This window comes from Pongo abelii, chromosome X, assembly GCF_028885655.2.
Source record: "Pongo abelii isolate AG06213 chromosome X, NHGRI_mPonAbe1-v2.0_pri, whole genome shotgun sequence".
In the NCBI taxonomy this organism is placed as follows: domain Eukaryota; kingdom Metazoa; phylum Chordata; class Mammalia; order Primates; family Hominidae; genus Pongo; species Pongo abelii.
This window is the reverse complement of record NC_072008.2, coordinates 51,375,566-51,402,834: the sequence shown is the minus strand read 5'-3', so window position 1 is coordinate 51,402,834 and position 27,269 is coordinate 51,375,566. Positions and strand designations below refer to the sequence as shown.

The following is a 27,269-nucleotide window of genomic DNA, read 5'->3' as shown; positions in this document are numbered from 1 at the left end:
AAAAGGTGGGCCTGGGAGATGGAGTTACAGTGTAGAGTTTTTTACTTTTATCTGTTTTGTTCTTTTTTGTAATCAGAGAGAATTAGTCATCAGTTTAAAATAATGGATTATAAGATGTTATTTGCAAATCTCATGGTAACCACAAATTAAAATCCCACAACAGATACACAAAAAATAGAAAGCAAAAAATTAAAACATACTACCAGAGAAAATGATTTCTCCCCTTTTGAAGACAGAAAGGAAGAAAGAAAAAAGAACAACAAAGCCAAACCACAAATTAGTAGAAAAATAATGAAGATCAGAGCCAAAGAAAATATGACACCAAAAATATGATACAAAAGATCAATGAAACAAACAGTTGGTTTTTTTTTGAAAAGACAAGCAAAACTGAGAAACCTTTAGCCAGACAGACTAAGAAAAAAAACAGAGATTACCCAAATAAAATCAGCGATGAAAAGGAGACGTTACTGCTGATGCCACGGAAATTCAAAAGTCATTTGAGAGTATGATGAACAACCATATGCCAACAATTTGGAAAACCTAGAAAAAATGGATAAATTCCTAGAAACAAACAAAACAATTCAATCCCAAGATTGAACCAGGAGGAAATTGAAAATCTGAATAGACTAATAACAAGTAATGATACAGAAGCTGTAATAAAACATCTCCCATCAAAGAAAAGCCCATGACCTGATGGCTTCACTTTTGAATTCTACCAGACATTTAAGAAAGAACTAATAACAATCCTCCACAATCTATTCCAAAAAATCAAGGAGAATCAAATACTACTAAATTCATTGTACAAGGCCAATATTCCCCTGAAAACAAAACCAGAAGAAGACAGAATAGAAAAACAATACTATGTGCCAATATCTCTGATAAATGTAGATACAAAAATCCTCAACAAAGTACTAGCAAACTGAATTGAACAATGTATTAAAAATATGATTTCATCATGATACAGTGGGGTATAGCCCAGCAACACAAAGATGGTTCAACATACACAAATCAGTAAATGTTATCGGTTAACATTTACTGATATATCATCACAACAGAATGAAAGACAAAAACCATATGATCATTTTGATTGATGCTAAAAAAAAGTGTTCAATGAAATTCAACAGTCCTTCATGGTAAAACCTCTCAACAAACTGGGTGTAGAAGGAACATACCCCAAAACAATGAAGACCATATGTAACAAACCCACAGCTAACATCAAACTGAATGGGGAAAAACTGAAAGCCATTCCTCTAAGATCTGGGATGAGACAAAGATATCCACATTCACCACTTTTATTCAACATACTGCTGGAAGTCCTGCCTTTCAAGAACAATTAGGCCAGAGAAAGAAATAAAGGGAATCTACATTGAAAAGGAAGAAGTCAAATTGTCCTTGTTTTCGCATAACATAATGTATTTAGAAAAGACTAAACACCTAACCAAAAAACTGATGGACTGATAAATGCAGTAAAGTTGCAGGATACAAAATCAAAATTAAAAAACCAATAGCATTCTAATATATCAACAACATACTATCTGAAAAAGAAGTCAAGAAAGCATACCCATTTATAATAGCAACAAAACAATACATAGGAATAACTTTAACCAAAGAGAGGAAAGAGCTCTACAATGAAAACTACAAAACACTGATGAAATAAATTGAAGAGGACACAAAAAATAGAAAGATATCCCATGTTCATGAACTGGAAGAGAGTATTGTTAAACTTTGGACATACAACCCAAGCAATATGGATATTCAATGCAATCCTTATGAAAATACAAATGACATTCTTCACAGAAGTAGAAAAAAACCAGTCCTAAAATGAGGATGGAACCACGAAAGACCGCAAGTAGCAAAAACAATTCTCAGCAAAAAAAGAAAACTGGAGGCATCACACTACCTGCCACAAAACTATGGTAACTAAACAGCATGGTCCTGGCATAAAAACAGAAACATAGACCAATGGAACATTATAGAGAACCCAGAAATGAATCCACACATTTGCAGCCAACTTATTTTTGACAAAGGTGCCAACAGACATTGAGGAAAGGACAGTCTCTTCAATAAGGGCTACTGGAAAAACTGGACATCCGTATGCAGAATAATGAAACTAGACTTCTGTCTCTCACCATATTCACAAATCAAATCAATATGGATGAAAGGATTACATCTAAGACCTGAAACTAACTACTAGAAGAAATCATTGAGGAAATGCTTCAGGACACTGGCCTGGGCAAAATTTTTTTTTCATAAGACCATGAAAGGACAGGCAACCAAAGCAGAAATAGACACATGGGATTATATCAAGCTAAAAGCTTCTGCATGGCAAAGGAAACAAACAATGGAGTGAGGAAAAAATCTAAAGAATGGAAGAAAATATTCACAAACAGGCCATCCAACAGGGATTAGTAACAATATATGAGGCACTCAAATAACTCAACAGTAAAAGGTTGAATAATCTGATTTTAAAAGAGGGAAATGATGTTAATAGATATTTCTCAAAAAAAAAAAAAGAGAAATGGCCATGAGGTACATTTAAAAATGCTCCACATTACTAATTATCAGGGAAATACACATCAAACCCACAATGAAATATCATCTCAACCCAGTTAAAATGACTGTTAACAAAGAGATAAAAATAACAAATGTTGTTGAGGATGTGGAGGAAAGGGAATTTTCATACACTGTTGGTAGGTGTGTAAATTCGTTCAGCCTTTATGGAAAACAATATGGAGGTTCCTCAACAAAATAAAAAGAGCACATGATCAAGCAATCCCACTTCTGGGAATATGTCCACAAGGAAATTTTTATGTTAAAGAGATAGCTACACTTCTATGTTTATTGCATCACTGTTCACAATAGTCAAGATAGGCAATCAACCTAAGTGCCCATCAGTGGATGAATGGGTAAAGGAAATGTAGCATATGGACACAATGGAATAATATTCAGCCATATAACAAATGAAATCCTGTCATTTGTGGCAACATGGATGAGCCTGGAAGTCAGAGAGTATGTTAAGTGAAATAAGCCATGCACAGAAACACAAATATCATGTGTTCTCACTCAAATGTGGGAGCTAAAAATTGATCTCATGAAGGCAGAAAGTAGAATGATGACTACCAGAGGTTTGGAAGGGTAGGGGAAAAAGGGATGAAGACAGGTTGTGTTTGGGCACAAAAATACAGCTACAAAAAAAGAATAATTTCTAGTGTTTAATAGCCCAGTAGGGTGACTATAGTTAGCAATAATGTACTGTGTATTTCAAAATCACTAGACGAGAAGATTTGGAATGTTCCTAACAGAAAGAAATGATAAATGTTTGAGGTGATTGATATTTCAATTACCCTGATATGATTATTACACATTGCATGTATCAAATTGTCACAGGTGTCCCACAAATATGTGCATTATATCTCAATGAAACATGCACAAAGAGGCATGTATAAGAATATTCACTGCAGCCTTGTTTGTAAAAAGGGGACATTTCAAAATGTTCTAGGTGTCTATCCATTGAAGAATAATATGTGGTTGTTTAAAGAATGTGATATCTCTACAAATTGTCTTAAATTATTCTCCAAGACACATTGTTCAGTGAAACAAAGCAAATTGTTCAATGATATATTGTGTTGGTCTGTGCATTCTGAGAAGTGGATGCCAAGATAGGATTAAAGGTCATTTATGCTCCCTGTAGGAGTTCTGTGACACACATACTCCTGGGCACCACTGTCCACTACTTATACAACACAGATCAACTTCTTTACTGAGATTTGGGGAACAGCTCCATAGTTGTTTCTGTGGGCCTTTCTTCCTGAGGGGAAAATCAGAAAAGATGTTACTGCAGTAGATCTCAGGGCCATAACGTATTCATCCTCTTCCTCCTTCACTATTCATTTAAATTCCCTGCATCAACAGCTATCATTTTGAAAGACCTTGCTGGCTTACCTGGTGGTATGATCAAAATTTTTATTCCTGAGGAAGGTGAACCCTTGATAATTATATGCTTCTCAGTTCAGGATGATTGTACATGTTCATTCACAGTTACAATGGGAAGAAAGTGTTAGGAGGCACCAAAGTGAATCACTCAGGCTTCACACATATTTCTCCCTGCCCTCATTGTGTTGTGGTAACCTTATCCCCTCCTCCTGATCAGGAGCCATTACCCTGCCAGTATGGTGACTCCTCTGCGCACCTGCTAGCTCCTGAGTACCAGTCCAAAATGACAACAGAAGGTGTAGGGGAATTATAACTTGTAGTTCAATGGGGGCATTTTCTGAGTTCCCCCAAGAAAAGTGAAACCAGAAAGTCTCTTTGGAGCCAAGACCTTCAACAGTGCAGAACAGAGCTGTGAGTACAAAATCCATAATGGGTGATCAGGAGTGATGGTAAGTGGGACCACTCTTGCCTCTACCACTAGGTTCCTGGACCCGTGTGTCCTCCTCACTGAGGAAAAGTTGCCTTATAAGTTTTCTGATTTAATAAATACACTGGTTCCTGAAAGATGGCAACCCATTTTCCCAGAGTGTTTCCTCTGAGTTGTGCTTCAGTTGTGCATTGAGATTATTCTAGTATTCTCTGAGAATGTCTGTCTCTGGATTTTGTAACATGTGATATGTCCAGTGAATCCCATGGTCACTTCTGTACCTATTTTCCATATAATGGGCCCCTTAATCAGGTGCTATGCCATGAGAAATCCCATGCTCATGTATTCAGGTATTCCATAAGTTCCCAAGTAGTTCTGCTGAGTGAAGTGCTGTAGGCAAGGAAGGAAATCCATACCTGGGATAGGGACTGATCCCTGTGAAGATAAACTGGACTGGCCATGACAAGGAATAGTGTAATATTGGATACTCAGAGTTGGTTCCAGTTGCTTACAAGTTGAACACCCAGAGGCAGTAGACAATAGATTGGCCTCGGTAAATGGAAGTCCATACCACTGGATCCTTGTGAAGCCTCCATCTCTGCCAGTATGGCCACTTCATTCATGTGCCCATTGCTAGTTTTGCAGTGGCCTACAACATGAGCTGACTAATGTCAACTGGTTGAATGGTTTTATTTTTTTATTTTTTATTTATTTATTTTTTCTTTATTTTTTTTTCTTTTATTATTATTATTATTATACTTTAGGTTTTATGGTACATGTGCGCAATGTGCAGGTAAGTTACATATGTATACATGTGCCATGCTGGTGCGCTGCACCCACCAACTCGTCATCTAGCATTAGGTATATCTCCCAATGCTATCCCTCCCCCCTCCCCCCACCCCACAACAGTCCCCGAAGTGTGATGTTCCCCTTCCTGTGTCCATGTGTTCTCATTGTTCAATTCCCACCTATGAGTGAGAATATGCGGTGTTTCGTTTTTTGTTCTTGCGATAGTTTACTGAGAATGATGATTTCCAATTTCATCCATGTCCCTACAAAGGACGTGAACTCATCATTTTTTATGGCTGCATAGTATTCCATGGTGTATATGTGCCACATTTTCTTAATCCAGTCTATCATTGTTGGACATTTGGGTTGGTTCCAAGTCTTTGCTATTGTGAATAATGCCGCAATAAACATACGTGTGCATGTGTCTTTATAGCAGCATGATTTATAGTCCTTTGGGTATATACCCAGTAATGGGATGGCTGGGTCGAATGGAATTTCTAGTTCTAGATCCCTGAGGAATCGCCACACTGACTTCCACAAGGGTTGAACTAGTTTCCAGTCCCACCAACAGTGTAAAAGTGTTCCTATTTCTCCACATCCTCTCCAGCACCTGTTGTTTCCTGACTTTTTAATGATTGCCATTCTAACTGGTGTGAGATGGTATCTCATTGTGGTTTTGATTTGCATTTCTCTGATGGCCAGTGATGGTGAGCATTTTTTCATGTGTTTTTTGGCTGCATAAATGTCTTCTTTTGAGAAGTGTCTGTTCATGTCCTTCGCCCACTTTTTGATGGGGTTGTTTGTTTTTTTCTTGTAAATTTGTTGGAGTTCATTGTAGATTCTGGATATTAGCCCTTTGTCAGATGAGTAGGTTGCGAAAATTTTCTCCCATTTTGTAGGTTGCCTGTTCACTCTGATGGTAGTTTCTTTTGCTGTGCAGAAGCTCTTGAGTTTAATTAGATCCCATTTGTCAATTTTGGCTTTTGTTGCCATTGCTTTTGGTGTTTTAGACATGAAGTGCTTGCCCATGCCTATGTCCTGAATGGTAATGCCTAGGTTTTCTTCTAGAGTTTTTATGGTTTTAGGTCTAACATTTAAGTCTTTAATCCATCTTGAATTGATTTTTGTATAAGGTGTAAGGAAGAGATCCAGTTTCAGCTTTCTACATATGGCTAGCCAGTTTTCCCAGCACCATTTATTAAATAGGGAATCCTTTCCCCATTTCTTCTTTTTGTCAGGTTTGTCAAAGATCAGATACTTGTAGATATGTGGCATTATTTCTGACGGCTCTGTTCTGTTCCATTGATCTATATCTCTGTTTTGGTACCAGTACCATGCTGTTTTGGTTACTGTAGCCTTGTAGTATAGTTTGAAGTCAGGTAGTGTGATGCCTCCAGCTTTGTTCTTTTGGCTTAGGATTGACTTGGCGATGCGGGCTCTTTTTTGGTTCCATATGAACTTTAAAGTAGTTTTTTCCAATTCTGTGAAGAAAGTCATTGGTAACTTGATGGGGATGGCATTGAATCTGTAAATTACCTTGGGAAGGATGGCCATTTTCATGATATTGATTCTTCCTACCCATGAGCATGGAATGTTCTTCCATTTGTTTGTATCCTCTTTTATTTCCTTGAGCAGTGGTTTGTAGTTCTCCTTGAAGAGGTCTTTCACATCCCTTGTAAGTTGGATTCCTAGGTATTTTATTCTCTTTGAAGCAATTGTGAATGGGAGTTCACTCATGATTTGGCTCTCTGTTTGTCTGTTATTGATGTATAAGAATGCTTGTGATTTTTGCGCATTGATTTTGTATCCTGAGACTTTGCTGAAGTTGCTTATCAGCTTAAGGAGATTTTGGGCTGAGACAATGGGGTTTTCTAGATATACTATCATGTCATCTGCAAACAGGGACAATTTGACTTCCTCTTTTCCTAATTGAATACCCTTGATTTCCTTCTCCTGCCTAATTGCCCTGGCCAGATCTTCCAACACTATGTTGAATAGAAGTGGTGAGAGAGGGCATCCCTGTCTTGTGCCAGTTTTCAAAGGGAATGCTTCCAGTTTTTGCCCATTCAGTATGATATTGGCTGTGGGTTTGTCATAAATAGCTCTTATTATTTTCAGATACGTCCCATCAATTCCTAATTTATTGAGAGTTTTTAGCATGAAGCATTGTTGAATTTTGTCAAAGGCCTTTTCTGCATCTATTGAGATAATCATGTGGTTTTTGTCTTTGGTTCTGTTTATATGCTGGATTACATTTATTGATTTGTGTATATTGAACCAGCCTTGCATCCCAGGGATGAAGCCCACTTGATCATGGTGGATAAGCTTTTTGATGTGCTGCTGGATTCTGTTTGCCAGTATTTTACTGAGGATTTTTGCATCAATGTTTATCAAGGATATTGGTCTAAAATTCTCTTTTTTTGTTGTGTCTCTGCCAGGCTTTGGTATCAGGATGATGCTGGCCTCATAAAATGAGTTAGGGAGGATTCCCTCTTTTTCTATTGATTGGAATAGTTTCAGAAGGAATGGTACCAGCTCCTCCTTGTACCTCTGGTAGAATTCGGCTGTGAACCCATCTGGTCCTGGACTTTTTTTGATTGGTAAGCTATTGATTATTGCCACAATTTCAGCTCCTGTTATTGGTCTATTCAGAGATTCAACTTCTTCCTGGTTTAGTCTTGGGAGGGTGTATGTGTTGAGGAATTTATCCATTTCTTCTAGATTTTCTAGTTTATTTGCATAGAGGCGTTTGTAATATTCTCTGATGGTAGTTTGTATTTCTGTGGGATCGGTGGTGATATCCCCTTTATCATTTTTTATTGCATCTATTTGATTCTTCTCTCTTTTTTTCTTTATTAATCTTGCTAGCGGTCTATCAATTTTGTTGATCCTTTCAAAAAACCAGCTCCTGGATTCATTTATTTTTTGAAGGATTTTTTGTGTCTCTATTTCCTTCAGTTCTGCTCTGATTTTAGTTATTTCTTGCCTTCTGCTAGCTTTCGAATGTGTTTGCTCTTGCTTTTCTAGTTCTTTTAATTGTGATGTTAGGGTGTCAATTTTGGATCTTTCCTGCTTTCTCTTGTGGGCATTTAGTGCTATAAATTTCCCTCTACACACTGCTTTGAATGCATCCCAGAGATTCTGGTATGTTGTGTCTTGGTTCTCGTTGGTTTCAAAGAACATCTTTATTTCTGCCTTCATTTCGTTATGTACCCAGTAGTCATTCAGGAGCAGGTTGTTCAGTTTCCATGTAGTTGAGCGGTTTTGAGTGAGATTCTTAATCCTGAGTTCTAGCTTGATTGCACTGTGATCTGAGAGACAGTTTGTTACAATTTCTGTTCTTTTACATTTATTGAGGAGAGCTTTACTTCCAAGTATATGGTCAATTTTGGAATAGGTGTGGTGTGGTGCTGAAAAAAAGGTATATTCTGTTGATTTGGGGTGGAGAGTTCTGTAGATGTCTATTAGGTCCGCTTGGTGCAGAGCTGAGTTCAATTCCTGGGTATCCTTGTTGACTTTCTGTCTCGTTGATCTGTCTAATGTTGACAGTGGGGTGTTAAAGTCTCCCATTATTAATGTGTGGGAGTCTAAGTCTCTTTGTAGGTCACTCAGGACTTGCTTTATGAATCTGGGTGCTCCTGTATTGGGTGCATATATATTTAGGATAGTTAGCTCTTCTTGTTGAATTAATCCCTTTACCATTATGTAATGGCCTTCTTTGTCTCTTTTGATCTTTGTTGGTTTAAAGTGTGTTTTATCAGAGACTAAGATTGCAACCCCTGCCTTTTTTTGTTTTCCATTTGCTTGGTAGATCTTCCTCCATCCTTTTATTTTGAGCTTATGTGTGTCTCTGCACGTGAGATGGGTTTCCTGAATACAGCACACTGATGGGTCTTGAGTCTTTATCCAATTTGCCAGTCTGTGTCTTTTAATTGGAGCATTTAGTCCATTTACATTTAACGTTAATATTGTTATGTGTGAATTTGATCCTGTCATTATGATGTTAGCTGGATATTTTGCTCGTTAGTTGATGCAGTCTCTTCCTAGTCTCGATGGTCTTTACATTTCGGTATGATTTTGCAGTGGCTGGTACCGGTTGTGCCTTTCCATGTTTAGCGCTTCCTTCAGGAGCTCTTTTAGGGCAGGCCTGGTGGTGACAAAATCTCTCAGCATTTGCTTGTCTGTAAAGTATTTTATTTCTCCTTCACTTATGAAGCTTAGTTTGGCAGGATATGAAATTCTGGGTTGAAAATTCTTTTCTTTAAGAATGTTGAATATTGGCCCCCACTCTCTTCTGGCTTGTAGGGTTTCTGCCGAGAGATCAGCTGTTAGTCTGATGGGCTTCCCTTTGATGGTAACCCGACCTTTCTCTCTGGCTGCCCTTAACATTTTTTCCTTCATTTCAACTTTGGTGAATCTGACAATTATGTGTCTTGGAGTTGCTCTTCTCGAGGAGTATCTTTGTGGCGTTCTCTGTATTTCCTGAATCTGAATGTTGGCCTGCCTTGCTAGATTGGGGAAGTTCTCCTGGATAATATCCTGCAGAGTGTTTTCCAACTTGTTTCCATTCTCCCCGTCACTTTCAGGTACACCAATCAGACGTAGATTTGGTCTTTTCACATAGTCCCACATTTCTTGAAGGCTTTGCTCGTTTCTTTTTATTCTTTTTTCTCTAAACTTCCCTTCTCGCTTCATTTCATTCATTTCATCTTCCAGGGCTGATACCCTTTCTTCCATTTGATCGCATCGGCTCCTGAGGCTTCTGCATTCTTCACGTAGTTCTCGAGCCTTGGTTTTCAGCTCCATCAGCTCCTTTAAGCACTTCTCTGTATTGGTTATTCTAGTTATACATTCTTCTAAATTTTTTTCAAAGTTTTCAACTTCTTTGCCTTTGGTTTGAATATCCTCCCGTAGCTCAGAGTAATTTGATCGTCTGAAGCCTTCTTCTCTCAGCTCGTCAAAGTCATTCTCCATCCAGCTTTGTTCCGTTGCTGGTGAGGAACTGCGTTCCTTTGGAGGAGGAGAAGTACTCTGGTTTTTAGAGTTTCCAGTTTTTCTGCTCTGTTTTTTCCCCATCTTTGTGGTTTTATCTACTTTTGGTCTTTGCTGATGGTGATGTACAGATGGGTTTTTGGTGTGGATGTCCTTTCTGTTAGTTTTCCTTCTAACAGACAGAACCCTCAGCTGCAGGTCTGTTGGAGTACCTGGCCGGCCGTGTGAGGTGTCAGTCTGCCCCTGCTGGGGGGTGCCTCCCAGTTAGGCTGCTCGGGGGTCAGGGGTCAGGGACCCACTTGAGGAGGCAGTCAGCCCGTTCTCAGATCTCCAGCTCCGTGCTGGGAGAACCACTGCTCTCCTCACAGCTGTCAGACAGGGACATTTAAGTCTGCAGAGGTTACTGCTGTCTTTTTGTTTGTCTGTGCCCTGCCCCCAGAGGTGGAGCCTACAGAGGCAGGCAGGCCTCCTTGAGCTGTGGTGGGCTCCACCCAGTTCAAGCTTCCAGGCTGCTTTGTTTACCTAAGCGAGCCTGGGCAATGGCGGGCGCCCCTCCCCCAGCCTCGCTGCCGACTTGCTGTTTGATCTCAGACTGCTGTGCTAGCAATCAGCGAGACTGCGTGGGTGTAGGACCCTCTGAGCCAGGTGCGGGCTATACTCTCCTGGGGCACCGTTTCCTAAGCCCGTCGGAAAAGCACAATATTTGGGTGGGAGTGGCCCGATTTTCCAGGTGCCGTCAGTCACCCCTGGAAGGGGAACTCCCTGACCCCTTGCGCTTCCCGAGTGAGGCAATGCCTCGCCCCTGCTTCGGCTGGCGCACGGTGCGCTCACCCACTGACCTGCGCCCACTGTCTGGCACTCCCTAGTGAGATGAACATGGTACCTCAGATGGAAATGCAGAAATCACCCGTCTTCTGCGTCGCTCGAGCTGGGAGCTGTAGACCGGAGCTGTTCCTATTCGGCCATCTTGGCTCCTCCCCTGAATGGTTTTATTTACTTGCTTTTCAGTTCCTCTTCCATGGCATAGACTTTGTGATGAATGTTAATGTGTATTACAAAAATCATCACACTTTGTGTCCATTCCAACATGTCTAACCACATGCCTCTACCTCAGACCTCCTTGTCTCTGATTTTCCAATCATTTTCTTTCTAGACCCCAAACTAGACAGCTAAGATATTGGCCACTCCCCAGAAATCTGTATAGATTTTTACTTCAGGTTATTTCTCCTTCTACATTGGGTGGCTGGCCAAATGCGTTACTCAAATCTCTGCACATTGGTAAGATTTTCCCTTTTTTGGCCACTCCTGAATGTGACTCTAATGGAGCCAATTTCCATTTCTGGTAACCACCTGTATGTTGGGTTAGGACATCTGTAAACCAAGCTTGGCATTTTCTATCCATTTTGAGCTGATCATTCAGGTTTCTCCACACAGCTATAGGTGTCAACGGAAACAGTGGAAATTATGCAACTTTGGTGGGTGTCACAGAGGTCTGGGCTACTGGCTATGTAACTTACTCATGGCATATATCTCTGCTTGGGCTCTATCCTTGATATTCAGTTTCCAACTTCTGATGAACTGCTGCCTGACTCATCTAACTTTATGATTTTGTTTATCTGAGAAACCTCAGCTCATAATGCAAATGCATGGTCACTTGGTATCTTGTATATGTTCTGTCTCTATCTGGGTCCAGAAACATATCAAGAGCTGTTTATTAAAGGGTAAGTAACTATCTGCTGAACTCTCTGCTGTGGATGGCATGGCCCTACCCCAGAACCCCAGGGGCTTACATTAGAGCTTGCCATAAGCATTATACTGCCAATTTTCACACCACTGACAACTACAAACTCTTTGTTATATTGGCGCTTATGGCTGAAGAGGCAGGGCTAATTGCACCATTGTGTGGACCTGCTACAGTACTTTTTCCTACTCCAGGTTCTACCAAAACTAGGGATTATTCCTCGTCTGTAGATGTGAGGGCTGGTATATTTCTAGTTGTCCAATATGTTGCCTTCAGAACCTCCTGTGGCCTACAAGTTGCTGTGCTTCCTCCTTTGGTGGTGGGGGAACCAAGACATAACAATTTTTCTCATACTTTGGAAGTGACATCCTGACATGCCCCAGTGATTGTTAATTTTAGGTGTCAATTTGACTGGATTAAGAAATACTTAGAAACTTCATGAAGGATTATTTTGGGGTGTGTCTGAGAGGGCATTTCCAGAGAAGATTAGCATTTGTGTCTGAGTGGACTATGCAGAGATCTGCCCTCAATGTGAGCAGGCACCATCCAATCTGCTGGGGCCCAGAGAACAAAAACAGAGAAAAGACAAATGTGTGATTCTATCTGCTGGAACTGGGATACATTCTTCCTCTCCTGTCCTTGGACAACTCCAGGTTCTGGGGCCTTTAAACACTAGGATTGACACCCATGGACCCCCAGGTTCTCAGACCTTTGGTCTCGGGCTGAGACTAAGAATTACATCATCGGTTTCCCTGGTTCTGAGACCTTGGCATCTGGAATGAGGCATATTATCCATTTCAGGGTCTCCAGCCTGCAGGTGGCCTGTCTATGGACTTCTCAGCCTCCATAATAACATGAGATAACCGTCCTAATAAATTTCCTTATATATTTATATACTTGCATCCTATGCATCCTGTCTCTTGGTAAAACTTTGACTAATATGGCCCCTGACCACTGGACCCATTACAAACTTTACTGAAGTGGTTGGTCTTGGAATCTTTACATGATTTACCTCCCATTCTCTGGATCACATGTGTTTTACCAAGGCATCCAACAGTCAAGTCTTGCTCATCTTGTTGAATCAGCATGATGATGTTAACGTAGCATATTGTTGTGATGTTCTGTGGGCTTGCCAAGTATTTCAGATATTCCCAGAGTATATTAGCATAGATGGCTGGAGAATAACATTGCCAGGCTGTAAAACTATAGCAGAATATTGTTTTCCATCTAGTGTGAATGTGAACTAGCTTTGGTATTCTTTGTTCAACGAAATGGAGAAGAATATATTTGCCAAATCAGTGGCTGCATGCCATATACCTGGGACTTTACACCATGTACCATGCCATGTACCTCAGTAATTACACCATGATTGGCACAGCAGCTGTAACCAGAGCTATCACTTGGGTCAGTCTGTTGTTGTCTATAGCATTCCCTAGGACCCACCCACTTTATACAGGGTGCAGACTGGAAAATTAAATGGGGACACGATAAAGAGGACCACCTGATATGGTTTGGCTCTGTGTCACCACCCAAATCTCGTGTCTAATTGTAATTCCCAGTGTTGGAGGAAGGGCCTGATGGGAGGTGATTGAATCATGGGGCAGACTTCCCCCTTGCTGTTCTTGTGATAGAGTTCTCATGAGATCTGGTTGTTTGAAAGTGTGTAGCACTTCCCCCGTAGCTCTCTCTTCCTCCTGCTCCTGCCATGTAGGACATGCCTCCTTCCTGTTAACCTTTGGCCATGATTGTAAGTTTCCTGAGGTCTCTCCAGCCAAGTTTCCTGTACAGCCTATGGAACCATGAGTTAATTAAAAATGTTTTGTATCAGTCCATTCTTGCACTGCTATAAAGAACTACCTAAGACTGGGTAATTTATGATGAAAAGGAGTTTAATTGATTCACAGTTCTGCAGGATGTACAGGAAGCATGGCTAGGGAGGTCTCAAAGAACTTACAATTATGGTGAAGGTGAAGAGGAAGGAAGCACGTCCTACATGGCTGGAGCAGGAAGAAGAGAGCACGAAGAGGGAAGTGCTACACACTTTCCAACAACCAGATCTCATGAGAACTCTATCATGAGAACATCAAGGGGGAACTTGACCCCCATGATTCAATCACCTCCCACCAGTTCCTCCTACAACACTGGGAATTAAAATTTGACATGATATTTCGGTGGGCACATAGAGCCAAACCATATCACCACCATGCATATTTTAAGCCTTTAATGGCAGCAGTATCTCCGTCATTAGTCTCCACTGCAGGACATCGTAATTTATTTTGATTTACTATCTTGGGCATCATCAGGGGTTGGGGTTGTTTCAGAGGTTTCCATTTAACCTTCTGCATTATGACAGCTGTTATTCCACAAATCACGAACCCACTGTGGGGTTGATTCCAGGTGCCAATTATTTGGATTCAAGTTATGAACTCAGGGACGGTCAGGAAATGAATATTGGGTAAATCTGGATTCACACAGGATATATTTTTAGCTGGACTTTAGGCAGGATTCCATTTACTCCCTATGTCCCATGAACTCCTACTTTAAGAAGTAGGTTATATTCACATTTTGGGTCTTTGGGTATCAGTGTCAATTTTGATCCTGTGTATAAAATTCCTTAAAATATTTGGTCATTCCACCCCAAAGGCCTATATGGCCATAGATCCCTTGTAGAAGGAATAGAAGAATAATTATAGCATATACTTGCCATGGTTTGCAGGGCCCTTCCTTCTGTAATACAAAGCTAATCACCTCATCAGTCAGTGGGTTTCAGATCTGAAAGTTGGCTCAGAACTGGCAACTGAGCAAGGAATCATGACTGTTGCTTAGAATGACTGTACTCAGCGCTCTGCTTTTCCATTTTTGCTTTTTTTCTGTTATGCATGCTAAACATCACCCTTGTTGGATACCTGTTTATTTTGCTCCTAGGAATACGATTATCTATTAACCATCTCTACAAGTCCCTGCAGATGGAGCAATGGAGCCCTACTGACTTCCCTTCTGACTTTGTTCATCATTATAGTAATTGTGGTCTCTGGGCCTCTAGTAGCAAAGTACCACTACATAGCTCTGTTACTCCAGGTATCCAACAACACCATTAATAATGAGCTGTGCTTACCGATATGTGACCATTTCTCCTACCATCATCCCTGGCCTACAGGAAAGAGCTGCCCCCAAACTTCCTAGTGATTTAAATACTCCTCCCACTAGTGCATTCCTGATGGCTTTGGAGAATTGGGTGTCCTCTGGGCACCCCAAAGAAACAAAATTCTCTCATGTGTCTTCTAGCTTTAAGTAATCTATCCATTCCAGCATTCTCACTCCCTTCAGCTTCTTTATTCTTTCTTATATCTTCTTTCCATGGAAACTTGGGCATTTATATTTCACTGAGATTTGGACATTTTTCCAGGCTTCCTAGAACCATCCATCTGTGGATTTTCATCATTCTCTGTGGTTCTTATTGGAGTGTTTAATCCTGTACCCTGAGGAGGCACACCCAAGTCAAAGAATTCTTGCATATTCAGCCTTATATTCTAATTTGCTTAATCAATCCCTCTCCAAACACACTTCCAGGGGCACTTGTCTGCTTTCTGCCAGTACATGTCAGCTAATCCTTGTAATTTGTAAGGTCTATAGTCTCTTTCCTTATTAGGCCCAGAATGTCCCCATTCACATTATTTTTCATCCTGGCATTCAGGAGAAGAGGTAAGAGAAGCTCATGAGTGGTCACCTGCTGCCCTGTGGGGTTGAAAATTCTATAGCATATTCCACAAAGTGGAATTTCTAGTCCTTACTAGGAAAGGATGAGCCACTTCTGCATGCTCAGAGGGTCCAGGGCATTTACAGAGCCAACAACCTCCAGGGTGTCCATCTAAATGACCTCTTCACAGTTTTCAGGATCCCAAATCTGCCTTGGATTAGCATTCGAACATTTCTGGAGTTCTATAATCTCAAAATTACATCTTCAGACTGCCTATTAACAGTGTCTTCTCTTCCAGTACAGGTGATAAAGACCTCTTTATATCCTACAGTGAGGCTCTCTGGTTCTCACATTTACTGTTAACTGACGGTTACTGACTCTCAGTCTTTCATTTTTCTTATGCAAGCATCAATACAACAGAGCAATTATCAGCCAATTCCACCATCTTGGTAGGCATATTTATTCCAGATATCAGCATCATTGTACCTACCACAGTATTCCCCTCAACAGGAATGTGTGCCTGAGTCATCACTGTTGAAATCTTTAGAACCAATTGTGCTTTGATCCACACCATCTTATGTTATGTGCCCCACCCAAGATTCAAGATGCCATTCTCTTTGCCTGCAGAGAAGTAGATGAACCAGTTCCAGATCCTATCTTTGCACGTATTTTCCAATCCGGTCCTTGTACTGGTTGGATCTTTCAAGAAATAGACAGTAAGACTGGGCTTAAACATCCACACTGTCAGAGAGCTCCTCTGCTCACAGAGATCCAAACACTGGCATGGGTGATAATTTGCGGACTTCTTGAGGGCATTATATCAAAATGCTAACTTGTTCCTGGTCACTTGCCCTCCCCAGGACCCGAGCTGTGACTACAGGTGCTATACTTCAGGCACAGTCCTCGGGGGAGTGTTTCCTGCCCAGGGAACCTCAGCCCTTTTGTGTCCACATTACAGGAACCCTCTCAGACATTCCTCAGTGCTCATTTGGATTGCAGCAGTTGCACAGGGTGGATACATGCAGGATTTTCAGTAGTCTAGCCCTAGGGGACTGTTTGTCCTAAGGGAAGGGAGAATGCAGCAGCACAGTGAGGAAACTCTTCCTAGGACAAAGGAAACCAGATCATGCACTTTATAGTGCCCAGGAGCTCCCTGCTTGTGAGCTCTGAGTGATGGCACCATTTCCAGCAGAGATCCAAGGGCTGTTCTCCACTCTGCAAGGCAGTAATATAGTTCCATCCCAGTGGCCAAGTGGCCTCAGTGCTCAAGCCAAGGCATGGAGAGGGACACTTCTCCTCCCCTACCCCCCACTGAGACAACCATGGCTGCTTCCATGGGAAACTGGCCCAAGAATGCTGACAGCCTTTCTGGGGCTGCTAGGGGCAAATGTGTCCCCACTGGCAGTGTGGGCACTGTGTTGCATGAAAGGTGCCCTCCATGCCTTACACGGAGTGGCAGCATTCCTGCAGGGGAGAGCGGGAGAGCAGGAGAGCTGTTGGGATGTGTGTTTTGGTTTGATGGAGTAAGTTCTTCACCACAACCATTTTAGTGGAGAGCTGTGGGGCAGGCGTTGTTCATGGATCTTGGCTACCTTGCAGCCTAGAGATCGACAGACTTTAGGAAATAAAGTTCATTATGTAATGGTAAAGCAATCAATTCAAGAAGAAGATGTAACAGTCCTAAATATATATGTACTCAACATTGGAGCACTCAGATTCATAAAACAAATGCTCCTGACCTACAAAAAGAGATAGACAGCAATACAATAATTGGGGGTACTTCAATACCCTACTGACAGCAGACAGATCACTGAAACAGAAAATCAAGAAACACTGGACTTATATGGGACTTTAGACCAAATGGACCTAATAGACATTTACAGAACACTCTACCCATATCCACAGAATGTACGTTCTTTTCAGCAGTACATGGAACATTTGCCAATATAGTCCATATGTTACATAACAAAACAAGTTTCAATAAATTTAAAAAATTAAAAATCATATCAAATATCTTCTTGGATGACAGTGGAATAAAACTAGCGCTCAATACCATGATGAACTCTTGAAACTATAAAATACATCAAAATTAAACAAACTCCTGAATGATCTTTGGGTCATAGACAAAATAAAGACAAACATTTGAAATTTTTTGGAAATGAATGAAATTAGAGAGACAGTATATGAATACCTCTTGTGATAAATCAAAAGTAGTACTGAGAGGGAAGTTTATAGTGTTGAATGCCTACACTAAAAAAATTAAAAAGTTGCAACTCAACAATCTGATGTCACTTATCAAGAACAATGCTTATCAAGAAAACCAAACCCATAGCTAGCAGAAGAAAATAAATAAGAAAGATCAGAGCAGATATAAATGAAAATGAGAATGAAAAAAAATACCAAGGGTCAACAAAATGAAAAATTGTTTCTTTGTAAAGGTAAACAAGATTGATAGACTAACCAAGAATAGAAGAGAGAAGATTCAAATAAGAACAACCAGAAATGTAAAATGAATCATAACAACTCCTATTGCAGAAATACAAAAGATCATGAAGCGCCATCGGTATGCTTAAAAACTAGAACCCACAGGAAATAGGTAAATTCCTGGAAACATGCAATCTCCCAAGATAGATCTAGGAAGAAGTAGAAATCCTTAAAAAATGAATAACATCCAGTGAGATTGATCAGTCATAAAGAATCTCCCAAGCAAAAAATAGTCCAGGACCAGCCTGAATCACAGCCAAATTCAACTTGTCACATTGAATAGGGAAAAGTTGAAAGCATTCTGCCTAAGAAATGGAACAATAAAAGAGTTCCCACTCTCACCCCTCCTATTGAACATGGCACTGGAAGTCCTAGCCAGCACAATCAGGCAAGAGAAAGAAATAAAAAGTATTCAAATTGGAAAAGAGAATTGCAAAATATTTCTGTTTGCTGATCATACGATCTTCTGACCAGAAAACCCTAAGGATTCCTCCAAAAAACTCCTGGATTTGATAAATAAATTTGTTCAAGCTTCAGGATACAAAATCAACATACAAAATCAGTAGCATTTCTATACATCAATAACAATCAAGCTGAAAACCAAGTCAATAAGCTAATCCCATTTGCAATAGCTACAAAAAATAAAATACCTAAGAATACATTTAACCAAAAGGGTGAAAAATTTCTACAAGGAAAACTGCAAAACACTGATGAAAGAAATTGTAGAGCAGATCCTACCCCTTAGTATGCACTCCTGCTTGTGGGGCACAAAGAAGGCATCTAGACCTGTGCCTGCCAGCACCCCATCCCGGAAAAAACACCACCTCCAGCGTGACCGCGTACATGGCTGCCAGCAAGGGACCCCATCCCCACACACCTGCATTGCCTCCACCACTGTGGTGAATGCCGCAGGGAGGCAGGCACCCTGGCACCCACTAACATTCTGCTTCAGCTGCCATTACCACTGCTACTGGCATGTGCAAACGAGGACAGATCCTGCTCTCACCACATTATGAAATGCTTTGGCTGAAACCACCCATCAGAGTGGAGTGACCAGCAGCCTGGGAGCACCTCAGCCTCCCCAGCACAGTGGATTCCTAACCTCAAGGATCTAGAGAAGAAAGTTAGGGCCCAATACAAGTCCCCCAGAGTTAGGGCAACAGTCCAGAAGTTGGGAGCTGAGCATTGGCCCCATAAAATCTTCCAGAAATAAAGCCAGTTGGCTGAATCCACCTTATGTCACAATCAAACCCGCAAGGTCATCAAATAGGATAAAAGAAAAAAACACCCATCCAAAGGTCAGCAACCTGAAAGATTGAAGGATTAAGCCCTCAAAGATGAGAAAGAATCAGCGCAAGAACCTGATAACTCAAAAAGCCATTTTTCCTCCAAATGATCTCATCACCTCTCCAGCAAGGGTTCTAAACCAGGGTGAGTTGGCTGAAATGGCAGAAAGAGAATGCAGAATATTAATTGGTATGAAGATAACTGAGCTACAGGAGTACCTTGAAACCCAATGCAGGGAAGCTAAAAATCACGATAAAACAATACAGGAGCTGACAGACAAAATAAACAGTATAGAAAAGAATGTAACTGACCTGATGGAGCTGAAAAATACACTACAAGAATTTCACAATGCAATCACAAGTATTAGTAGCACAATAGACCAAGCAGAAGAAAAAGTCTCAGAGCTTTAAGACTGGCTTTCTGAAATAAGACAGTCAGACAGAATAGAGAAAAAAGAATAGAAACAATGAACAAAACATCCAAGAAATGTGGAATTATGTAAAGAGAACCAAAGTACAACTCACTGGTGTCCCTGAAAAAGATGGGGAGAATGGAACCAACCTGGAAAACATATTTCATGATATCATCCATGAGAATTTCCCCAACATAGCTAGAGAGGCCATCACTCAAATTCAGAAAATGCCGAGAACCACAATAAAATACTTCAAAAGAAGACCATCCCCAAGACACATAATCATCAGATTTTCCAAGGTCCAGATGAAAGTAAAAATGTTACAGGCAGCTAGAGAGAAAGCTACAGGTCACCTACAAAGGGAAGCACCTCAGACTAACAGCGGGCCTCTCAGCAGAAACCCTACAAGCCAGAAGAGATTGGGACGTATATTCAACATTCTTAAAGAAAAGAAATTCCAACCCAGAATTTCATATACAGCCTAACTAAGCTTCATACTTGAAGGAGAAATAAGATCATATTCAGACAAGAAAATGCTGAGGGAATTTCTTACCACCAGATCTGCCTTACAAGAACTCCTGAAGGAAGCACTAAATATGGAAAGGAAAGACCATTATCAGCCACTACAAAAACAAACTGAAGTACACAGACCAGTGACACTATAAAGCAACCACATAAAGAAGTCTGCAAAATAACCAGCTAACATCATGATGACAGGATTAAATCCACACATATCAATACTAACCTTTAATGTAAATGGGCTAAATGCCTCAATGAAAAGGCATAGAGTGGCAAACTGGATAAAGAACACATTGGTATACTGTCTTCAAGACACCCATCTCACATGCAATGACACAGGCTCAAAATAAAAGGATGGAGAAAAATCTATCAAGCAAATGGAAAACAGGAAAAAAACAACAATGGTTTCAATCCTAATTTCAGACAAAACAGACTTTAAGCCAACGATCAAAAAAGGCAAAGTATGGCATTATCTAATGGTAAAGGGTTCAACACAACGAGACCTAATCACACTAAATATGTATGCTCTCAACACAGGAGGAGATTCACTTTTCTTAGAGATATTCAAAGAGACTTAAACTCCCACACAATAATAGTAGGAGACTTTAACACCCCACTGACAATATCAGACAGATCATCAAGACTGAAAATTAACAAGGATATTTAGGACCTGAACTCAGCACTAGATCAAACGGACCTAATAGACATCTACAAAACTCTCCAACCAGAAACAACAGAAAGTATGTTCTTCTTATCACCACATGGCACTCTAAAATCAATCACATAATCGGAAGGAAAAAACTCCTCAGCATATTAAAAACAACTGAAATTGTAACAAACAATCTCTTGGACTACAGGCAATCAAATTAGACATCAAGACTAAGGAGTTCACTTAAAACCATAAATTTACATGGAAATTAAATAACCTGGTCCTGAATGACTTTTGGGTAAGTAATGACATTAAGGAAAAATCAAGAAGCTGAGTTCAGGTCCTGAATATCCTTGTTACTTTTCTGTCTCGTTAATCTGTCTAATATTCACAGTGGGATGTTAAAGTCTCCCACTATTATTGTGTGGGAGTCTAAGTCTCTTTGTAGGTCTCTAAGAACTTGCTTTATGAATCTGGGTGCTCCTGTATGAGGTGCGCATATATTTAGGATAGTTAGCTCTTCTTGTTGCATTGATCCCTTTATCATTATGTAATGCACTTCTTTGACTTTTTTGATCTTTGTTAGTTTAAACTCTGTTTTATCAGAGACTAGGATTGCAACCACTGCTTTTTTTTTTTTTTTTTTTTTTTTTTTTTTTTTTTTTACCGTTTGCTTGGTAAATCTTCCTCCATCCCTTTATTTTGAGCCTGTGTGTGTTTTTGCACGTGAGATGGGTCTTCTGAACATGGCACACTGATGGGTCTTGACTCTTTCCAATTTGCCAGTCTGTGCCTTTTAATTGGAGCATTAAGCCAGTTTACATTTAAGGTTAATATTATTATGTGTGAATTTGATCCTGTCATTATGATGCTAGCTGGTTATTTTTCCTATTAGTTAATGTAGTTTCTTCATAGTGCTGATGGTCTTTACATTTTGGTTTGTTTTTGCAGTGAATGGTACCGGTTTTTCCTTTCCATATTTAGTGCTTCCTTCAGGAGCTCTTGTAAGGCAGGCCTGGTGGTGACAAAATCCCTCAGCATTTGCCTGTCTGTAAAAGATTTTATTTCTCTTTCACTTATGAAGCTTAGTTTGGCTGGATATGAAATTTTGGGTTGAAAATTCTTTTCTTTAAGAATGTTGAATATTGGCCCCCACTCTCTTCTGCCTTGTAGGGTTTCTGCAGAGAGAGCCACCGTTAGTCTGATGGGCTTCCCTTTGTGGGTAACCTGACCTTTCTCTTTGGCTGCCCTTAACAATTTTTCCTTCATTTCAACTTTGGTGAATCTGACAATTATATGTCGTGGGGTTGTTCTTCTCGAGGAGTATCTCTGTGGTGTTCTCTGTATTTTCTGAATTTGAATGTTGGCCTATCTTGCTAGGTTGAGGAAGTTCTCCTGGATAATATCCTGAAGAGTGTTTTCCAACTTGGTTCCATTCTCCCCGTCACTTTCAGGTACACCAATCAAATGTAGGTTTGGTCTTTTCACATAGTCCCATATTTCTTGGAGGCTTTGTTCGTTCCTTTTCATTCTTTTTTCTCTAATCTTGTCTTCATACTTTATTTTATTAAGTTGATCTTCAATCTCTGATATCCTTTCTTCCGCTTGATCGATTTGGCTATGGATACTTGTGTATGCTTCACAAAGTTCTCGTGCTGTGTTTTTCAGCTCCATCAGGTCATTGATGTTTTTCTCTAAACTGGTTATTCTAGTTAGCAATTCCTCTAACCTTTTATTAAGGTTCTCAGCTTCCTTGCATTGGGTTAGAACATGCTTCTTTAGCTTGGAAGACTTTGTTATTATCCACCTTCTGAAGCCTACTTCTGTCAATTCGTCAAACTCATTCTCCGTCCAGTTTTGTTCTCTTGCTGGTGAGGAGTTGTGATCCTTTGGAGGGAAAGAGGCATTTTGATTTTTGGCATTTTCAGCCTTTTTGTGCTGGATTTTCCTTATCTTCATGAATTTATCTACCTTTGGTCTTTGCCATTGGTGACCTTCGGATGGAGTTTTTGCATGGTTGTCCTTTTTTTTCCATGTTGATGCTATTGCTTTCTGTTTTCATTCTAACAGTCAGGCCCCTTGTCTGCAGGTCTGCTAGAGTTTGCTGGGTGTCCATTCCAGACTCTGTTTGCCTGGATATCACCAGCAGAGGCTGCAGAACAGCAAAGATTTCTGCCTGCTCCTTCCTCTGGAAACTTCATCCCAGAGGGGCACCCACCAGATGCCAGCTGGAGCTCTCCTGTATGAGGTGTTTGTCACCCCCTGCTGGGAGGTGTCTCCCCGTCAGGAGGCATGGCGGTCAGGGACCCACTTGAGGGGCAGTCTGTTCCTTAGCAAAGTTTGAGCACTGTGCTGGCAGATCCACTGCTCTCTTCAGAGCTGGCAGGCAGGAACGTTTAAGTCTGCTGAAACTGCGCCCACAGCCACCCTTTCCCCCAGGTGCTCTGTCCCAGGGAGATGGAAGTTTTATCTATAAGCCCCTGACTGGGGCTGCTGCCTTTCTTTCAGAGATGCCCTGCCCAGAGAGGAGGAATCTAGAGAGGCAGTCTAGCTACTGTGGCTTTGCGGCGCTGTGGTGGGCTCCATCCATTCCAAACTTCCCAGTGGCTTTGTTTTTTTTTTTTTTTTTTTTTTTTTAGAGGTGCTTCATTTCCTTTTTTTTTTTTTCTTTTTTTATTATTATTATACTTTAAGATTTAGGGTACATGTGCACAATGTGCAGGTTAGTTACATATGTATACATGTGCCATGCTGGTGTGCTGCACCCATTAACTCGCCATTTAGCATTAGGTATATCTCCTAATGCTACCCCTCCCCCCTCCCCCCACCCCACAACAGTCCCCAGAGTGTGATGTTCCCCTTCCTGTGTCCATGTGTTCTCATTGTTCAATTCCCATCTATGAGTGAGAATATGCGGTGTTTGGTTTTTTGTCCTTGCGGTAGTTTACTGAGAATGATGATTTCCAATTTCATCCATGTCCCTACAAAGGACATGAACTCATCATTTTTTATGGCTGCATAGTATTCCATGGTGTATATGTGCCACATTTTCTTAATCCAGTCTATCATTGTTGGACATTTGGGTTGGTTCCAAGTCTTTGCTATTGTGAATAGTGCCGCAATAAACATATGCGTGCATGTGTCTTTATAGCAGCATAATTTATAGTCCTTTGGGTATATACCCAGTAATGGGATGGCTGGGTCAAATGGTATTTCTAGTTCTAGATCCCTGAGGAATCGCCACACTGACTTCCACAATGGTTGAACTAGTTTCCAGTCCCACCAACAGTGTAAAAGTGTTCCTATTTCTCCACATCCTCTCCAGCACCCGGTGGCTTTGTTTACACTGTGAGGGGAAAACCGCCTACAAGCCTCAGTAATGGCAGATGCCCCTCCCCCCACCAAGCTCGAGCATCCCAGGTTGATTTCAGACTGCTGTGCTGGCAGCGAGAATTTCAAGCCAGCGGATCTTAGTTTGCTGGGCTCTGTGGGGGTGGGATCCACTGAGCAGAACCACTTGGCTCCCTGACTTCAGCCCCCTTTCCAGGGGAGTGAACAGTTCTGTCTCACTGGCATTCCAGGCGCCACTGGGGTACGAAAAAAATCTCCCGTAGCTAGCTTGGTGTCTGCTCAAACAGCTGTCCAGTTTTGTGCTTGAAACCCAGGGCCCTTGTGGTGTAAGCACCTGAGGGAATCTCCTGGTCTGTGGGTTGCGAAGACTGTGGGAAAAGTGTAGTATCTAGGCCAGATAGCATCATCCTTCACGGCAGGATCCCTCGGGGCTTCCCTTGGCTAGGAGAGGGAGTTCCCCAACCCCTTGCACTTCCTGGGTGAGGCGACACCCCACCCTGCTTCTGCTTGCCCTCCGTGGGCTGCACCCACTGTCTAACCAGTCCAAATGAAATGAACCACGTACCTCAGTTGGAAATGCAGAAATCACCCGCCTTCCGCATTGGTCTTGCTGGGAGTTGCAGACCGGAGCTGTTCCTATTCAGCCATCTTGCCCGAGAATCTATAAATATTGTTAAAGTACACAAAACAAACCTAGTCAACATTTTTTAAACAGTGAAGGAGAAAGATGTGATTATACGAGAATAATGCCCTACCACTTGGCCCCTGCACCTGATGTTCCTTTAATGGCATGATCTCACTTATTGATCTTTGTCATTTATTTTAATGACAAGAGAGGACTGAGTTTGTTTAAGTGCTAATTAGAGTGAACAAGCATAGAGGAGAAATAGAAAATAGAGGAGAGCAAAGAGATGAATGATAGAAGACATTTCCTGATAAGGTAGAGAAAAATGGGATCTGCTGCAGAGTTGTAGGGACTGGGCTTTGGTCAGAGTGGGAAAACCTATTCTATGCAGCAGGAGGGAGTGATAAGGAGATGTTTCGAGTGAAATTGAATTCCTACGTCCAAGAAGATGTTGAGAGATTTCCCATAGAATGGCTTTTATTGATCCTTGAGGTAGGAAATGAAGTAATATTTTAAGAGTGAAGGGGCAAACAGGAACCCATGGTCAAATGTTTGAGGAGAAAGGAACAGGCTCAGAAGAGTTCTTGCATACATTGAAAAGATTTGCTGACATATGATCCATATTGTATGATTGTTCAGCATAGTGGAAAATCCACCTGCAGTTGGTGATCACAAATGTGGAATGGAACCAGTATGCCTGGCTGTGTGATTTTTATCCATGTGAATGAGAAAGTCCCAATGAAGGTAAGAAAGAGGTAGATGTTTGGGTTCATTTAAGGTTCTGTGTTGCTGAGTGGGTATGACAGTGGGGAATAAGGAAGCGGGTATGACATGAGGAATAAGGAAGTTTTGTGTATTAGCAAGAGAGTGAGTGAAAAATAGAAGGGTGGAATTCTAGAGAAGATTTTCTCAAGTTGTTGAGGATAAAACATCAACAAAATGGTGAAGGACAGCTCCAGATGCTGTTCCTTCACAGTAACACTAAGAAATAAGCAGAAGTTAGAACAAAGTTGTCAGAACTCTGGCAAACAGTCGAAGTTTTATAGCAACACAAACAAAATGTGGCGAATCAAAAAGAAAGCAAATATGAAATGGTGGGAAAGCTTTGTGGTGTTTTACTTCACATTGCCCCACCCCCTCCATGGCACTGTAGCCATCTTAAAGATGGCAGCCTGTGTTCCTAGTGTGAAACCCTGATTCTAGACTCTGGAGGAAGCAGAACAGACCATACTCACAAATTTTTCCGTGTGTCTTTCCTAACCATCTGGGAACTGAAGGAGTGACACAGGCAGTCATCTCTGTTTCACCTAATGTGGAGTCCACTCACATTAGGTGTGAGAAAGCAGCAGTCATTGCTGAAAAACATTGTGTGGATAACCAAAACCTGAAGCTTCCTTGGGCAAAATGCTATGATTGAGACATACAATAGACTGCCTAATGCCTCACAGGAAAAGTCAGGGGGAGCTTGTTTGAAAAGTTAGGGCATTGGCCAAGATGGATTACTACATCAGAAAAGGAGCTTATATTAAAAATATATATGAAACTCAAACTACTCATTAATAAGAAAACAAATATCTGAATTGAAAAAAAATGGGCAAAAAAATGGACCAGAGTAGACATTTCTCAAAAGAAGACATACAAATGGCCAACAGATATATCAAATAATACTCAACATCACTAATCATCAGAGAAATGCAGATCAAAAGTGCAGTGAGATGTCACCTCATACGTGTTAGAATACCTATTATCAAAAAGATGAAAGTTAAGTGCTGATGCAGATGTGAAGAAAAGGGAACAATTGTATGCTGTTGATGGGAATGTGAATTAGTATAGCCATTTTGGAAAACAGTATGGAGGATCCACCCAAAAATAAAAATACAATTAGCATATGATCCAGCAGTCCCCTTCTGGATATATATCCAAAGAAATGAAGTCAGTATGTCAAAGACATGACTACATTGCCATATTCATCACATTATTACTCATAATAGCTGAGAAAAGAAAAGTTCATCACCTATCAACACGTGAATACATTTTTAACTATATATATATATCTCAAATGAAACAGTACTCAGCCATAAAAAAAGAAGGAAGTTTTTTCCATTGTGACAACATGGATGAACCTAGAAGACAGTATGTTAAGTGAAATAAGCCAAGCACAAAAGAAAAATATGACATAATCTCACTTATGTGGAATCTTAAAAAGTCAAACTCGTAGAAGTGGAGAGAAGAATGGTGGACTTGGGGTGGCTGTATGGGGAAAGGGGAAATGTTGGTCAAAGGGTGCAAAATTTCAGTTAGACATGAGGATTAAGTTCTGGTGATCTATTGCATTGAATGGTAACTGTAGTTAATAATAATGT

At 40.8% G+C, this 27,269-nt stretch overlaps 1 long non-coding RNA gene across 5 annotated transcripts in view; it reads left to right on the top strand.

Moving 5' to 3' along the window:
• LOC129052930 (uncharacterized) overlaps positions 1 to 27,269 on the top strand; it is a 309,079-nt gene that overhangs the window by 255,729 nt on the left and 26,081 nt on the right. The gene's annotated exons all lie outside the window — the stretch shown is intronic.